The sequence below is a fragment of the Saccopteryx bilineata genome, chromosome X, assembly GCF_036850765.1.
Source record: "Saccopteryx bilineata isolate mSacBil1 chromosome X, mSacBil1_pri_phased_curated, whole genome shotgun sequence".
Lineage (NCBI taxonomy): Eukaryota > Metazoa > Chordata > Mammalia > Chiroptera > Emballonuridae > Saccopteryx > Saccopteryx bilineata.
The window spans coordinates 142,609,869-142,626,141 of record NC_089502.1 but is presented as its reverse complement, the minus strand read 5'-3'; the positions used below and the strand labels follow the sequence as shown (position 1 = coordinate 142,626,141).

Here is a 16,273-nt window from a genome sequence, read left to right as displayed (position 1 = left end):
GTGTGGTCCCCTGATGTCCTGCTGTGGTGGTGTGGTCCTCTGATGTCCTGGTGTGGTGTCCTGATGTCCTGGTATGGTGGAGTGGTGTCCTGATGTCCTCTGTGGTGGTGTGGTGTCTTGATGTCCTGGTGTGGTGGAGTGGTGTCCTGATGTCCTGCTGTGGTGGAGTGGTGCCCTGATGTCCTGCTGTGGTGGTGTGGTGTCCTGATGTCCTGGTGTGGTGGTATGGTGTCCTGATGTCCTGATGTGGTGGTGTGGTATCCTGATGTCCTGCTGTGGTGGAGTGGTGCCCTGATGTCCTGCTGTGGTGGAGTGGTGCCCTGATGTCCTGCTGTGGTGGTGTGGTGTCCTGATGTCCTGGTGTGGTGGTATGGTGTCCTGATGTCCTGATGTGGTGGTGTGGTATCCTGATGTCCTGCTGTGGTGGAGTGGTGCCCTGTTGTCTTGCTGTGGTGATGTGGTGTCCTGATGTCCTGCTGTGGTAGTGTGGTCCCCTGATGTCCTGGTGTGATGTCCTGATGTCCTGCTGTGGTGGTGTGGTGGTGTGGTGCCCTGATGTCCTGGTGAGGGCTCAGTGTTCCCCCTGATCATGCAGATGAGGAGGTGGAGTTGTGAGGCTGTCTAGCCGGGGATCTACAGGGGTCGACGGCGGTTCTCCCAGCTCCTCTGTCCCCAGCACCCGTGCCCGACGTTGCGGGACCAGATGCGTCCCGGGAAGAAGAACAGAAAATGTCCCTTCTCTGCCAGTAACGGTCCTGACGTCGAGTGGCATCCCAGTTCCCTCGGCCCTCTCCGCCCATTATGGGGTGGACCGGTGTGCTGGAGGGGGTACGAGTTGCAGGCAGCAAGGCTTGGGTTCCATGGGGACCCTGCGAGAGGGCGAGATGGACCGGGACGCAGAGGTACACACGTTCTTGGGGTTGGGCCCGTGCGTTCTCTCCAAGGGCGAAGGCTGGGAGTGAGGAAGCAGTTTGAGATTACTGTGGGGGTGAGATTACTATGCGGGTGAGGGTGGTAGGGCCCGGGGCCCTGCAGTGTTCATGACGCAGGTGTAGACCTCCAGGTGGGAGGGATAACGGGTGGCTGAATTGTCAGGTGGCTGGTGAGCAGACACCGTCCTCTGTGTGTGTCCCCATTCCCTGTTGACCTCCGATGACACCTGCCCACCTGTCTCCTCAGCTCTTGCTGCTGCGCAAGTCCCATGGAATTCTGTCTTTCTTCAGGGGGCCGTTCTGGTTCTGACCCAAGTGTTGTACTACTAGTCTCCGCCCACTACATGCCAAGAACGCCTGTCCCCATTTTGGCACCCTCACCTGTCTCTAGACATTGCAGCTGTCCCTTGGGGGGGGCACAGTCACCTCCAGTTGAGGTCTGTGGTAGGGCACAAGCCTCACCCTCCATGTTAACTAAAGAGGAAATTGCAATAGCCCACTGCCTCCCAATTTGTTGAAATTGAGACTTTAAAAAAAAAAGAAAACAAAAACATCCATTTCTGGAAAAAAGGCTGGATTACTAAAGGTCATTGTGAAGTCATCTATTTCCACAGGGGTCCGGATCAGAGAGTTGGATACCCTAGGTCTCTGTCTGACCAGGGTCGATATAGGGAGACCCTTATGTACTTGTATAAGAGGGTTGGATTTTTGTCATTTCCGTTTATATTTTTATTTAGGACATCTTCCTGACATCCGAAGTAAGGACGTAACACTTGAAGAAACAATTTGGTTTGTGACTAGAAGTGTGTGTTTGTGTGTGTGAATCCTCGGACCCTGACTTAGCTGACCGTGGACCTTGGTGTCCTCAATAGATTTTGAGGTATCTGTGTAAGCAGATAGTTGAGTTTGACTGTTTCACAAAAGGGACGGGCTTGCTGTATTTGTTCATGTCAGCGAGTAAACAATGTTACAGCTTACATTCTGCTCAGTGCTGGCTGTAGAAGTGGAGACAGTGCTTTGGGAGATGGGGAAGAGCGTAATTAGGATTCTTTCATGCCTTCTGGTGCAATGTGTCATCTATTAACAAAAATGTGGTTTGTATCACAGGCGAATCATCTGTATAGTTCGGAACCATATCTGGGAAGATGCAAATAGTTCTTGATAGCATCTTTAAGTGTTGTGATTCTTTTTTCTGTCACTAACGATGCGTTTCCTGCCACTAAATAAAATCGAATCTCTCACTCTAATGGGAGTACTCATAAATGCTTACAGACTGCTCCCTTATTAAAATTTGCTATGCCTCTCCCCCTCCCCCATTAGTTTTAGCTCTATATGGATTGTATAATTTTAAGCCTGATTGGATCATGTTATTACGTTGTCTCATCCCAGATTTCCTGTGTGACAAGTCACTCCCTGGTCTTTTTTATGGGGAACTGATTGGCATTACATGGTGTCAGTTGGAAGTGATTTCTTATTTGTCACCGTGAGGTGTGGGTAAACGGTACAGGTGTCTGCAGCGCGCTCTGACACGCATAAATACGCATTGTTAAGTATCGATTTTGTCATTGAAGGAGCGTGAGGTACTTGTTAGCCAGCCCCAGAACACGTTGAAGAAGAAATTGGTCCATAAAAGTGTCTCGTTTCGTGGCTCTCTTTCTCTGCATTTGAAAAGCTCCTGCTTCCACACTGAACATAAAATGCACAAGCGTGATGAAAGGGCATATTTGGAGGGAACAGATGAATGTGGAATGACTTACCTGAAAAACAGAAGGAGAAAATGTGTCTTCCCATCGACACTTGAATGAGAAATGAATGATTTTCCCTGCACGGTCATTTCTCTGTACTCACAGCGCTAGTAGGCTTATTTATTTTTCTCCAAAATTGCCAGAAAAAAAAAAAAAGAAAAGAAAGAAAATAGTGACTTTTGTTTGCTCCAGATCCCGCTCTGGACTTGTTATAAATGCTCACCTGCATGTTAACGTGTCTGCTGTGTTCTGGGCTCTGAGCAGTGCTGAGGGAGTTCTCTGCGATTCAGGTGGAACGAGAGCCTCGTGGCTTTGTAGGGGGGCACAGGACAGCAGGTCGGTTCTGTTCCATTTTCTGTCACCATCATTGTTCATAGTGTATCTGGATAGCGGTTTGTTTTATTTGTGATGTTTGTTGAGTGAATAAGTGAGTGAATGAACAAACAAATGCATGGGTAGCGCCCCCACATGCCTTTCTAGTTTCTGTGCCCTGGAGCAGCCACCAGATGGAGGGGGTGGGTCTTCCTGCACCCATGGAAGAAGCAGGTGATGGTGGGGGAGGGCTCTCAGAGGGCAGTCTCCCTTCAGAGAAGCTGCCTTCAGGAACTTGCCCGTTGTGTTGTCTGCCCCTTCGGTTTTATTCTTTCAGTACTCTGCTTCTGTGTTACGCTCTTAATGTGATCGAGGTATTGGAAGTTTCTGTCCTGTGGAGTCCCCTCAACCGTCCCCCTCCAGAGAAAGGAGGGACCTTGGTTGCCCTGTTTGTACACCAGGTGTTAATACAACCCAGCCTCGGGGACTCTGAAAAGTTCGTGAGGTCTTGCAGGGGAGGAGGCCATAAGGAATGAGGCCGTGGAACCTCAGATTGAAAATAGTCCTAGTGAGGAATTAAGACATTGCACCAATTTCTTTCTTCTGAACTGTCTTTAATATCATCTTAGGGTTGGTGCTAAAGCCACTACTTTTTTTGTTGTTGTTAGAATCTTTAGATGTCTGCTGTCTCAAACGGCAGCCGCTGTCTGCATGTGACTGTTTAAACTCGAGTCAATTAAAATGAAACACAGATGTAAAAGTCAGTTCCTCCGTTGCACTAGCCACGTTTCAAGTGCTCTATGGCCTTGTGTGGGGGTGAGTGGGACACCTGAATCCATCTTAACACAATAAATTAAAGTTAATAAAGATTAATTAAAAAAACCCAACAAATCAATAAAGGAAAGTCAAACAATCCCATAGAAAAATGAGCCAAGGCAACGATCAGGTAATAGTGAACAATGTTAAATACATTTAAAAAAATATATATTTATATATATCTCATACTAATGATCCAGTAAATGCAAACGATCATTAATAAAAATTAAGAAAAAGAGGAGCCCTTTGCCTCACCTGTATTTTACTTTTTAAAACTATGTAATGTATTACTTGGAACAGAATAAAATGGTTTGGGAGATGGAAACATATGGGATATATGCCTCCTGTGAAATTATAGAAATTTTAGTATGGTCAACCTTGGCCATACTGGTATTTGGGGCAGGTTTTTTTTTTTTTTCCTTTTCTTTTTCTGAAGCTGGAAACGGGGAGAGACAGTCAGACAGACTCCCGCATGCGCCCGACCGGGATCCACCCAGCACGCCCACCAGGGGGCGATGCTCTGCCCCTCGAGGGCGTCGCTCTGTTGCGACCAGAGCCACTCTAGCACCCGGGGCAGAGGCCAAGGAGCCATCCCCAGCGTCCGGGCCATCTTTGCTCCAATGGAGCCTCGCTGCAGGAGGGGGGAAGAGAGAGACAAAGAGGAAGGAGAGGGGGAGGGATGGAGAAGCAAATGGGCACTTCTCCTGTGTGCCCTGGCCGGGAATCGAACCCGGGACCCCTGCACGCCGGGCCGACGCTCTACCGCTGAGCCAACCGGCCAGGGCCTGGCGCAGTTTTTTAGAACCCGGAGCCAATGAAGTGGTTCAGAATTTCTGCCACTCAAACGCCCCGTCACCTCTAGTACCCATGTCTAGTACCCTGGCCTGGATATTGCAGGCCTCCCTGAACACAGAAGAGGACTCAGGAGGGAACTGCAGCTTCTTTGTCATGCTCAGTGGTTCTGAAAACATGCTTCAGACTTTCCCCTTCATTCTCGTGATGGTACAGGTCAAATTTCTCGGGAGTGGGAATGTTAACCACCAGACCAACCGGGGCGGGGGGGAAATAGCAGACCCTTTGGTGTATATTCCCGGGCTCAGTGGCTGCAGGACACGTTTCTGCTGTCTCCCTCCCTCCGTGGGCTCTCCTCTTCCGAGTTCTCGGTTTGCTTCTCTGCACGTGTGTTGCCTTGAATTTTCAAGGGATGTCAACAGGAAAACGGTTCCTCAGATTTTGTGATGTGGAAGAAACCTCATAAATAACTTAATACCCTCATTTCACAGCTGAGTAGTCTCTGATCCAGAGAGAGCGTCTTATCATTAACGAGGAGCAAACTGAGGCCCGTGAGTCTGCTCTTTCTCATTTTTTTTTTTGATGCCGTGTACGTGCACAATGAGGTGGTGGCCTGGAGGCAGAATGGGGCAGCGACGGGGACTGGGAGCCCGGCCAGGTTGCCAGCATCTTCCCAGCTACGTGTGCTGAGTGTGGTCTGCGGCACGTGAGCCCTGTGAGCTCGGAGATGATGAAAGGAAAGGAGGCGGGAAGGCTTGTGCCTGTTATCTTTCCGGGAGATGCTCTTCGTGGAGGCTGCACCTGACTGGACCACTCTGGGAGGGGGGCGCTTGGCAGGTGTGGTGCTCAGGTCCACCCTGAGCCAGCGGTCTCTGGGCCATCAGCGCCACCGCCGCTGTTCATGCTGTGAGCCAAATAGTGAAGTCCTCCAGCAACAACCCCTTCTGGGAGTTCCCTGCACCCTGACTGTTCCTTCCCGTGAGATGAGCTCCCATCCCACTGCCTGCACACAGCAATGGGGGATTACAAGCTGGCCCAGCTAGGAGCGTGCCATCTACAGGGCCGACTTGCCCAGGCAAGACTTCATGCACCAACAGGAGCGCCACCTCCTCTGCAAGAAGCCTCCCTGGATTTCTCCCACACCATGAACATACAAACAAGAGGCAGTGTGATTCCTTGTTACCCTGTCAGTTGTGTCCTTCTTGTCTCTCATCTCTCAGCAGTTATTTGCTCATCACTTTCTGAATTTTCGGAGGTGTCTGTTACTAGAAGCCGAATTGTGCTGAATTCTAGAAATACCCGCTTTCACTTGGTGTGCGTGAGGGTGATGTAGAAACGTGTCTGTTGTTCGAGCAGGGTTTTCAGTCGCGGAAACGACGGGCTTGGTCCTGAGCTTGCGTGAACGTTGGCACAGGTGTGTGTGTGCACGGTATAAACAGCCATGAGCCTGAAATTCAGCCATGACCGTGTCTGCCACCCGCCACGGTCATTGCATTGGCTCCTAATGCCCTGACTCGGGTACCTGCCTTCTTATGGAACCATCAAGAACATATCTGTACTTCAGCACGTGCCCATGGACACTGTTGCCTCACTTTGGGTATTTTTTTCATTAACAGGTGACTGCAGACAGAAGACAGGCGTAAACACAGACCCGAGAAGGAAGGAAGAAGGGATTTGCCCCCGTCTGGCTCGGAGTAAGTGAAGTTGTCCGAGGGATTTGTTATTACGGAGGGAACGGCCTGTGACCCTCTTTATGTCTCTGGTGTGGGAAAGTTAAACAGGGGTGCACTGGCCGTGCCTACCGGAAACAGCGAGGTCTCTAGGTTTCTCGTGGCAGGTGATTTTGCCGACACCAGCACGTCATAACAAAACTTTTTATTTAGATCCGGAAGTCGGGGGTTCCAGGGAGGAGAGCGGAGGTGGTGATTACGGCGTGTCTGCTTCCTAGACGTTGCTGCCTCCGGTTTCTCTCCCACAGCCACTAGGAGCTCCTTGTTTTTTCCCAGGGGGGCTGATTGGGAAGACCCACCGGCGGGTGCAGGCAGGCTCCTGTGGTCGAGTGCGCTGCTCTTAGAATGGACTTGGGAAATGACAGGCGGCGGTGTCACTGCTTGGGGGACCAGCCAGAATGCTTGATGGCGACCTTGGCAGGCACCGTGCTGCTGAGACGGCGTGGCTGCGGCTGGGACCCCCGGGAGGCGTTTCTCTGCCGGCGGATCCGCACGTGGGCTCTGGTGTTGGAGAGACTCCACGCTCGCGGGGCCGGGCCCTCCTGGGTCTACAGCTGCCAGATCGTCACCTCTCTGCACCCAGTTCCTCACCCAAATCAAGAGCACCCTTTGCAGACCGCGCTGTATGAGAACAGTCTCCCGTGTCTGGCGTGACCGCCCCTTGGATCTGCTGTCGCTGGAGCCCCGGGGAGTGTGGAGTGTGGAGTGTGTGAGGACGGGTGAGACTGTCTGTTTGGGGGCTCGGCTGGTCTCTGCACTGAAGGGCTCAGCGCCCGTGGTTCTGATAACGCAGGTACGGGCGGGGCGAGGTGAGGAACCAGGGCTGGCTTCAAACCCACTGGGTCCCCCGTCAGCACCGGCCTCCATCACCTGCGTCCTCAGGGGCTTCCGGGAAGGTGGGTGCGTCCACTCAGCTGCACCGGGCAGGGAGCACTGTGGTGAGAAATGACACAAGTTTGGCCCCCATACACTGACTCTGATACTCAATACAACTAGAAATTTGGGAGGAAATAAGGGTATATAGATTTGGGTTTCCATTCCTCAGTTACGTTTTTCTTTGCATTAGGAAATGTTTTTGTTTTTTTTGTTTTTGTTTTTTTGTATTTTTCTGAAGCTGGAAACGGGGAGAGATAGTCAGACAGACTCCCACATGCGCCCGACCGGGATCCACCCGGCACGCCCACCCGGGGCGACGCTCTGCCCACCAGGGTCGAAGCTCTGCCCCTCCGGGGCGTCACTCTGCCGCGACCAGAGCCACTCTAGCGCCTGGGGCAGAGGCCAAGGAGCCATCCCCAGCGCCCGGGCCATCTTTGCTCCAATGGAGTCTTGGCTACAGGAGGGGAAGAGAGAGACAGAGAGGAAGGAGGGGGTGGGAGTGGAGAAGCAAATGGGCGCTTGTCCTATGTGCCCTGGCCGGGAATCGAACTCGGGTCCCCCGCACACCAGGCCAACGCTCTACCGCTGAGCCAACCGGCCGGGGCCAGGAAATGTATTTTTGACAACACGATTATATGTGTAATTTCATAGGCATCTGTTAATTCCGTTTAACTGATTTAATTGACATTAATTAAACTTATATTAAGGTAAATAAATTGTTTTTATGTGCTGTAACTTTATTAAATCATTAACTTAAAATGACTTATTTTGACACATTAGATAATAAATCAAAGTTTTTTTATTTAATTGACTTAATGCATTTGTATTAAACTTAAATCCCTATCTAAAGAGAGAACAATTTGTGTAATGTGCATTTCATGGTGGGTACTAAATTGGAGTTTGATGATTACTTAGAATAATTATGGAATTCTCCAAATTTTCCACCTTTATAAGACACCCATGTGACTAATTAGCAGATTTTTAATGGAACCCCCAGTGTGAAAGTAGTCCCTGAAGAAGAGACTTTAACTCAAAGATCGTGCCTTCCGTTGACACCTATTTAACTCAGATTTACAAAGGATTCTCTTTCTATTGCGATGAACTTCACGTGACACACTATTTACCACCATGACCATTTTTAAGTATACATTTTGGGGGCACCAAATATGTTCATGTTGTTGTAGAACCATCAGCACCACCTGTCTCCAGAACTCTTCTCGTCTTCTCAGACTGAAACCCTGCCTCCGTTAAACACCCCTCACTCCCTCCCCGCTAGCCCCGGGCCACCACCATGCAACTTTCTGTGTCTGAATGTGACTGCTCTGGGTACTGATCTAAGTGGAATTATTCCATTCTTGTCCTTTTAACCTAGTTTATCTCTGGTTCGTTCGTGTCGTAGCACGTGTCAGAATTTCCTTCCTTTTCAGGGCTGACTAATATTCCACTGTGGGCGTGGACCACCCTTTTCTGTTGATCCATCCATCTATTGACAGACAGGTGTGTGCCTTTTCCCAAGAAGCATTTTAGAGTTGGGTGCAGCCAGCTTCTGACAACAGTTGGGTCGTAGGAAATGATTCTGGTTGGTGTGTGGTGAGGTCAAGGCGTGCCCACACTCAAACCCCCCCAGGACTTTCTTCATGTCCTTCCTCGGTACTGTGAACACAGCCCTCCACTGCTTAAGGAAGTCCTCTGAGGAGAGCTGACATGTCCGCCCCACCTCTACTTCTTTGTTGCCTTGAACTCCCAAGGAGAGCGCAGTGGAAGAAATAGTTAACGTCTCCAGAATGGCTCCGCACGCCAGCCCACTGCCCGCCATGATCTCTCGCAGTGAGGTGTCTTCCTCCCACCATTCCCTTCTCTCCTTATGGCCGCAACTCCCTCCAGTGTCTCGCTCACTTTACTGTCCTCTTTCCCCCACTCCTGGGACTTGAGTTCCTGGCAAAGTACAGGTGGTCCACGGGTCACGAACAAGATAGCTTCTGTGGGTTTGCTCTGAAGTTGAATGTGTGTGTAAGTTGGACCTGGTCCATTTACCTACGAAAAGTAACTTAGACAGATGTCTGTCTTCACCTAGTGTTTATTTTTACCTCTCTGTGCCTATAAATACTTAAACATTTTCCAATACACCCTTACACAATCTTGGATGATGTGGACGATGACAGACTTGTTGGAGAGGCTGGGACAGGTATGTTAGAGAGTCAGGTCTGGTTCTGCTGCTGGAGTCAGTGTCTTGAAGTGTAGACATCAGGGAGATGCGTACAGAGCTTTTCTCCTCATCATCCCATGGCCCTGTAGCATCTCTGGTCTTCAGTGACCGTAAGGTAAACTTTGGTGAACCTCTCTGTGTCGGGATCTTGCTCCTCTAACGTTGCCATTCCTGCTTCAAGGAGACGAAAAGTGTCAGCTAACTCTTTTGTAGAAAACTATTTCTCAGTTCTAGAATTTCTAGGCTCCTGTTTTCTTCCGTAAACGCCGTTCTCTGCTGCTCTAGTTCCATAAGGTCTTCATGGGTTAGTTCTTTGCCGTGGGGGTTGATGAGCTGTGATAGCATGTTCACGGGTGTCCTGGTGCGGTTGATTACCAATCTAACCCTTAGGGCTCTGCGTTCGTAAGCGCAAGTTGTACATGAGTCAGTTGTTTGTCACTTGGGGACTTACTGTCTAGAGTTGGCTCTGCCCGTATGAACTTTTGAGACACTTTGCCATCAGCACGGTGACATCTTATCTTTTTTTTTTGTTTTTTTGTATTTTTCTGAAGCTGGAAACGGGGAGAGACAGACAGACTCCCGCATGTGCCCGACCGGGATCCACCTGGCATGCCCACCAGGGGGCGATGCTCTGCCCATCCGGGGCGTCGCTCTGTTGCGACCAGAGCCACTCTAGCGCCTGGGGCAGAGGCCAAGGAGCCATCCCCAGCGCCCGGGACACCTTTGCTCCAATGGAGCCTCAGCTGCGGGAGGGGAAGAGAGAGACAGAGAGGAAGGAGAGGGGGAGGGGTGGAGGAGCAGATGGGCGCTTCTCCTGTGTGCCCTGGCCAGGAATCGAACCCGGGATATCTGTATGCCAGGCTGACGCTCTACCACTGAGCCAAGCGGCCAGGGCGTGACATCTTATCTTTAAGGAAAAGACTCAACTATTCTGCAGTGGGAGTTGGGAACGGAGGCACCATCGCCAGAGACCAGTGATGGGCTTGGACTCTGCCCGGGCCCCTCAGGGCGGCGCTGAATCCTGAACCCACCGCGGCTCCTTCCCGAGGCTGTCTTCCCAAGTCTGACAGGTGCGTGTGTCACATGACCGTCGCGGAGACGTGACAGGGACGTCTGACACGGTGGTGCAGAGCGGGGCGATGGGATGGACACTGACTGACCTGGGCGTTGTCCCGTGGAGAAGGAGTCTCCCTCTGAGTGCTGGCTCGTGGGCACGCAGGCGGGCTGCCCAGACCGGAGGGCTGCCTCAGCCCCGATGTGGTGAGCTTTTCTGTGGGGGGTGCCCCAGGTAGGTTGGGCCGGAGGGAAGCTCCTTGAGACAGCTACAAAGTCTTTATTGTCCTTGGCTATTTACTTTCTCAAGGTGCTCTGGTCTTTATTAATTAGCATGTGTCTTTATTAATTAGAAAGGGAGAGAGAGAGAGATTGACTTGTTTTGCAGGGCTCTCTCTGGTGACGATTTTAAGTCCTTAAATCGAAACGAACATCTACCCGGTTATTTGTATCTTGTGACGGGCAGGTCCTCACGGTCAGCCTTGGCGGCCGGTGCCCTGGGCTGCGCTGGCTGCGGGCATCGCTGGTGAACGTTACGCAGGGTTCACGTCCGCCCTTTTACGCGGATGGAATCACACGTAGGGCGCTGCTGCTGCTGCTGCCGCCGACCTTCCCCTCGGCGGCCCTGTCTTTGGGGGTGGGATGGGGCGGGGCGGGGTGTTCTCTGACCTTTGATAGGCTTCCCAGCGACTTCCAAGGCGTTTTTCCTCGGGGCGCCACAGGGTTCGGTTGGCCAAAGATCCGTTCCTCCGAAACGCGGTATTGTCACTGCAGATCTCGTGCTTCGACTCAGCGCTTTTCACGGTGTTTGCTCGGGGTAGGGTGTTGCCGCTCTGCGCTCTGCAGCTGTTGGCCATTGTCAGCGGGCGCAGGTGGGCCGTTAACCTTGTCGTATGAAATTCAGAGGAACAGGGAGCCGCTGGGTGTTTGGCTCTTGAGTCCTGGAAGCTCTGCCGTTGTGACGAGTTGTGGAACTCTGAAGAAAGGAACTGGGGCATGGCCAGATTGGCCACAGAAGTGCGTCTCCCTGTCACGGGTAACATTTCTTGTCACATGGCTTCCCCGGGAAGGGCTGGATGCTGAACGACTGCAGGACTGGGCTCCCTGGGAGAGGAAAGTGAGTGGTCCGGTGCCCACGCCACCCAGTCGTCCACGCCTGGGCGAGGGTACCCAGGTGCCGGGAGGCTGTGGGGTCTCAGTGGCAAAAGCAAGGTCTCGGGTTTGTAGAGGTTGAGGAGAGTGTGTGCCCCGGGTCCTGTGGCGGCCAGGGAGGGGACAGAAGAACCCAGCAGAGAGGGAGAGTCCTGGGACTTGCGGAAGGTGGGGAGGTGTGTCCCGCCCTGTGGCGGTGTTGAAAGTGGCAGGAAAGCCGATGCGTTTGGGAATCCTGCGGACTGTGGCTGGTCTGAGTGCAGCACACAGTGTGTGCGCCTGCTGCTTCGACCCAAAAGGTTCGTTTGGGCGCTGTGCCTCCCCAGGATGTGGCTGGAACTGACTACGTGTTGGAGAAAGTTAGGAAATTCTTCTTCTTCAGCCAGAGGGAGGGGCAGACTAGACACAGACAGGAAGGGAGAGCGATGAGAAGCATCAACTCATAGTTGCGGCACCTTAGTTGTTCATTGATTGCTTTCTCATATGTGCCTTGACTGGGGGGGGGGGCTCCAGCTGAGCCAGTGACCCCTTGCTCAAGCCAGTGACATTTGGGCTTAAGCCAATGACCATGGGATCATGTTGATGATCCCACGCTCAGCCTGGTGACCCTGCACTCAAGCTGGATGAGCCCGTGCTCAAGCCGCCGACCTCAGGGTTTCGAACCTGGAAGCCTCAGCTCCTGAGGTTGGCAGTCCTTGCACTGCTCCACCACCAGTCAGGCGATGAAACTCTTAACAGTAACCGATGAGCCCTCCCCCACTTCCCAGTTGCTGCAGACCAAGGCGCTGCAGTTGGAGGTGCCCCCCCCAGGTCCCCCAGGTCAGAGCACCGCAGCTGGTCCTCCAGAGGTGGTCCTGAGGCTGAGAAATGCAGGTCTTCAGCGTCCTAATTAGTAGCACACATTGCGATTGGGATTGCGATTGAGCGGCGGCCGCCCTGAGTGAGGCAGAAAAGGACCCCGAGAGGCGGGAGGCTGAGCTGCCGTCCACCGGGAGCATGAAGGGAAGGAAGTCGGCCGGGCAGCAGGCGGCGGGCGCCCTGAGCTCCGCACAGACAAGCCGCCCGTGGCCGGGGGCAGCGCGGCTTTGGCCGGCTTACTGCTCCTGGCGTGATGGAATTGAAGCGGCCGCTTCTAACTCTCAGGTCAAGAATCCACTGATTCTTGACCGCCTCAGTCAGTCTGGGTGCTCAGACCACAGGCACACCCGCTGATGTCGATGATAACGGAAAAATGAAACCGCCACGCCTCTATTCCACGAACCTCATTTTGATCCTGTCGGCAAAAACTGTAGATTTCTGGAGGACAGATTTCAGATGTTATTTAACGTGAAATTCCTTGAAGCAAGGACTAGCAAGCATTAGATGAGGGGTTCGGGCAGTTTATTGGGGTGTTTCCCCACTAAATATTTGTGACGGTGTGAATTACCCTACGTGCCAACCAGGGGAAGGAAGGAAACCCACAGAGAAGGGGGTGTGTGTGTGTCAGATCAGTGCCTTCCCAGCAGAGTTGAAGCGTCTTGTTTTAACAGAATCCATCTCGGCAACAGCATGATGCAAGAGAGCTGCAACAGGTCTGAGATACGCAGCATCTTTGCGCTGGGGGACCCTCTCCGAGGCGTCACCCCGAGTGCCGGCCATAACTGGACGTGGTGGGGGCCTCAGGTCACGCCCCGCAGTGGGGCCTGATGCTGTCATTATTCCGAAACAGTTTCTCTGTCCCCGTCCCTCGGGGCCACCCATCCTGGAGAGTGAGACGCAACTTGGCGATGTTGGCTTGCACAGTCCCTTCTCACAGTCCCTGCGAAGGTAACGGACAGGTTCTTCCATGTCGTCTCCACCAGGTTGCACAGGAAGCAGGCGGAGTTCACCTTCTGCCCCGGGTCATTCCCGGGATTGGGCTCAGCGGGGACGGGCTTTCTAGGACTCTGGTTAGCACTGAGGGGGCATTTTACCACCACCGCCTCAGACAGCGCCTGGCACTGTCTAAAGGTATGCTTGGTTGTCCCAGTTGGGGGGCTGCTGTTGGCACTTGGTGGTGGGGGGGAGGGCACGGATGCTGCATAACACCAGACAGCGCTCAGGAAGCCCCCGCACCCCAGAGAAGAATCGGCCCCAGATGCAGCAGTGCCCAGGCTGAGAAAGCTTGCTCCAGGATACTTCTCTCTTGGTAAGCACTGCAGGAAAGAATTTTCATCTGCCAAAAGGGGGTCTCCTTGCAGAGCACCAAGCCCCTAGCCAGCCAGACACCCGGGGGTCCAGATTCTGAAAGGAAGCTGGAACTCGGAAGGTCACATCAAAGGAAGCCTGCTGCTGGGCCCTGGCCGGTTGGCTCAGCGGTAGAGTGTTGTCCTGGCGTGCGGGGGACCTGGGTTCTATTCCCGGCCAGGGCACACAGGAGAAGCGCCCATTTGCTTCTCCACCACCCCCCTCCTTCCTCTCTGTCTCTCTCTTCCCCTCCTGCAGCCAGGGCTCCATTGGAGCAAGGATGGCCCAGGCGCTGGGGGTGGCTCCTTGGCCTCTGCCCCAGGCGCTAGAGTGGCTCTGGTCTCGGCAGAGCGACGCCCTGGAGGGGCAGAGCATCGCCCCCTGGTGGGCAGAGCGTCCGCCCCTGGTGGGCATGCCCGGTGGATCCCGGTCGGGCGCATGTGGGAGTCTATCTGACTGTCTCTTCCCGTTTCCAGCTTCAGAAAAATACAAAAAAACAACAACACCAAAACAAACAAACAAACAAAAAAGGAAGCCTGCTGCAGGCAGGATGGAGGGAGAGGCCCCTGGGAGCTGGGGGTGGGGCTGGGGGGCGGCTCAGCCCCCAGTGCCCTGGCTGTTTCTCCTTCCATTTTCCATTTTGATAACACCCAGGTTTCTGCTGAGAGATGGTGACCCAGTGCTACCCCTTCTGGTTCCATTTCTTTCCAGGGTAATTTAGACAAAGCTGGTGAGGGACTGTGAGAATCGGGCCTGGGGCACAGCTACGTAAATGTACCGAGAAAGGACCACGTCTTGACAAGAGCGTGGCTAACCATGTCCCAGAGTGTGGTGGGGGATGGGGGCCATGGAAACAGGGACTGAGACCTCCGTGGCACCGATTCAGTGTTTCAGGGTTTCCGGCAGGACAGTCACGTCCTTAGTGATCACTTCAGAGCTGTAAATTAATGCTTAAAAAGTGTTTTCCTAATGGTATAAGTGCAAACGAGCTCCGGGGCACTGGGGTCCTGTCCTTGGTCACGAGAATTAGGTCTGTTAGCAGAAGGTTTCCCTGTGAGCCGTTTCCCTGTCACAGGAGGGCTCTTCACAGCACTGACACACGTGGCCAGGTTGATGATGTCATCCTCGGTCATCATTTTGTAATGCCGAACAGGTCACTGCCGGGCACGGCCCACTGTCTGCCTCTCTTTCCGGGGATGGCATGCTCTCTGTGCCAATGGACAGCTCCTTTTCCTGGTCCCAGCTGATCTCGTCGTATATTTAAATGTGTGTTAACAATAAATCCTTGTTCGTCTGAAATGGATGTATTCGTTCTGGGATGATTTGCTCACGGCTGGCTTTGTGCCAGTTTTTGCAATTAAAAAAAGGTTTTTTTATTGATTGATTTTAAAGAGAGAGGAAGGGGGAGAGAAAGAGAGAGAAGCATCAGCCTGTTCCTGTATGTGCCCTGACTGGGGATTGAACTCATACCTTTGAGTATCGGGACAATGCCCTAACCAAGGCAACTCTTAGGCCATGGCCAGTTCTTGCGATTTTAATGGTAGCAGGAGAGAGAGGAGCAGCTGACCATCAATCATCTAAAAGAGTGCCCCGAAGGGAGGGGACAAGGCAGGGACACAAAGCCCCACACCTCCTTCTGGGGACAGAGGACCCCGGGCTTTTTCCTGTGGGGTGATGAGAGGATCTGGAGGCTGCACCTGCCTGCTGCAGGTCAGGGAGGTGACATCTCAGCCAGGGACAGTGATGAAAAGGAGGTTTCCAGAGTTCAGATTGAAGGCGCCTTGGGCTAAGAGGGTGACCTCCTAGGACATGTCTGGGAAACGGGTTTTTTGGTGCAGCTGGGACATGGGAAGATGCCCAGGGGTCAGGGGCTGGCCTGGAGCACAGGACAGGAACCAGCTAGCTTATTTATTAATGACTCAGATCAGCCCGACCTGTGGTGGCGCAGTGGATGAAGCATCGACCTAGAACACTGAGGTCGCTGGTTTGAAACCCTGGGCTTGCCTGGTCAAGGCACAAATGGGAATTGATGCATTGATGCTTCCTGCTCCTCCCCTCTTCTCTCTCTCTCTCTCTCTCTCTCTCTCTCTCTCCTCCCTAAAATGAATGAATAAATAAATGACTCAAATCAAGTCACTGGGTCCCCTGAGGAACAGCTACGATGATATTTTGAATGGGAATAGAAACTAAATTTTCCGTGATTTTTCCAGCATTTTTATTGCTGGCTCCTGTTTCCGTCTTCTGGTTCCCGCTTTTTACCGAGTAGCCTGTGACTTCTCGACGGCTCTGGTTCCCAGTGGCTCTCTGTCCCCAGACCGCCTTCGTTTATTTCCATGTGTCCACTCCACAGCTGCCCCCTGGGCACCTTCGCCCGGCTCACTAAGGGTGTTGTAAGTAAGTGACATCAGTCGTGTCCCGGGTCTTGTGGTCGGCTGTGGCTTTTTATACGTGGGA

The 16,273-nt window shown here is 52.7% G+C and overlaps 1 protein-coding gene across 3 annotated transcripts in view; it reads left to right on the top strand.

Moving 5' to 3' along the window:
- Positions 1-16,273, top strand: part of LOC136316758 (F-box-like/WD repeat-containing protein TBL1X) — a 237,639-nt gene that overhangs the window by 63,674 nt on the left and 157,692 nt on the right. For 2 of the 3 annotated variants that reach the window (XM_066248904.1, XM_066248903.1), the window contains exon 2: positions 6,214-6,291. The exons of the other annotated variant lie outside the window; for it this stretch is intronic. The gene's annotated coding sequence lies outside the window, so the exon portion shown is untranslated. The remainder of the gene's footprint in view (positions 1-6,213; positions 6,292-16,273) is intronic. 3 annotated transcript variants of the gene reach the window in all.